Source organism: Amphiprion ocellaris, chromosome 19 (assembly GCF_022539595.1).
Source record: "Amphiprion ocellaris isolate individual 3 ecotype Okinawa chromosome 19, ASM2253959v1, whole genome shotgun sequence".
Taxonomy (NCBI): domain Eukaryota; kingdom Metazoa; phylum Chordata; class Actinopteri; family Pomacentridae; genus Amphiprion; species Amphiprion ocellaris.
In genome coordinates this window covers 19261359-19262906 of record NC_072784.1, presented here as the reverse complement: position 1 = coordinate 19262906, position 1548 = coordinate 19261359, and positions in this window count along the sequence as shown.

The following is a 1548-nucleotide window of genomic DNA, read 5'->3' as shown; positions in this document are numbered from 1 at the left end:
GCCATCTGAAGTCGACACTGAAGTGGTGCGCTGCTATAACATAACGCCTTCCTATAAATGAGAAATTGCTCTATTAATATTTGTTGCATGAAATATTGCGGCTCAGAATGCCAGTGAGTTGCAGCAGTGCAACCCACAAAGGTAATAGAGTAGTAAAACATTATTGTCTTCTGCTATGTATACAAAACTTTTATAGTATGCATCATCATCTGGCATAATGTGACTGAAAAGAGGATTTTTCTTGGGATGCAGGGCTGTTTTAAAACCACAGAAGCTCCCCAAGCGTTTTGCTATGAATAGATCCCTGTGTGTATTTTGACAAAAAGGTGACTTCAGGTGTCCATATTGTTGTTTTTGCTGCCCTGAAGGACTCTGTAAAAGAACCTGTCTGCTGGTTAAAGACCGATTATTATAAGCATGAATTAATTTAGATGTATAAAAAATTTTATAATTTAACTTATAACATATTTCTGTTCCCATCCATTGTTCTGTGAGATGCAGTGAGCTATAACTGCTGTCACTCCTACAACTTACATGTAGCCTTTGTCTAATTTGAAAAAAATAATACATGAGCATATTCTTGAAATACACAAACAAACTCACGAAAAAAAGCAAACAAGCAATTATATTTGTTCACTCTCCATTGTGAGCTAAAACCATATGCAGCTTTTAAGGGTGTTTCTCTTCCTAATGGGCCCCGTGGGGATGAAGGGGTTAATTGATGCAGATGTTGATCGCTTTTACACACGATGCAGGGAGCATCTCCCCGGTGGCTCCTATTAGAGGCAGTTTTAATGAAGTGCTAAACAGAAGGCTTTCCTACAGTGTGGCCTGTCCTCAGGAATACTCAGGCAAAAGAAAGCACTTCACAGGAAAAACAAGGTCCCCTATTGATCACCATGCCAAATAACTGAATCCTTTCCCAATCGATGCTTATTTCTCAACTTATGGAACCTAATAGGAGACAACGTGAGAGAAAGTCAATCAGGGAGGCACGAGTGTCATGTGGAGGAAAAAAAAAAACACTGCAGGTTTTCACCTTTGCAGCTTTCATTTTCTGAAATGTTGCAGCTGAATAAGTGAATTAACTATTTCAAACACCAGTTCATTTGCAAATTTGGGATCTATGCTTTTTTTAGATGCTTTGAGGTCAGCTACAAATTGCGAACTTTGGCCTCGTGTAAAGAATTACCACATGCCCCATCCAAAAATTCATGCGTGAATTTAATTCCAAAAACAAAGTGACATTTTTATTTCTAGGAGCCCGCATGAACAGAAATCCCACCACATAATATGTACTAGTCAGTGGAGGTTGGTTAAAGTGATGGTAATGCAATGGGGCTTCTCATGCTGCGTTACCAGCCCATAGTCACTAAATTCTGCTCATTAAAATGACAAACCCAAACACACAGTTACTCAGGCGTGATCTTCAGCTGTGTATGGCATCTGGCCCTGACGCACCTCCGCCCCCAACTCCCCAGAGCATCGCACACACACACACACACACACACACACACACACACACACACACACACGCACACACACACA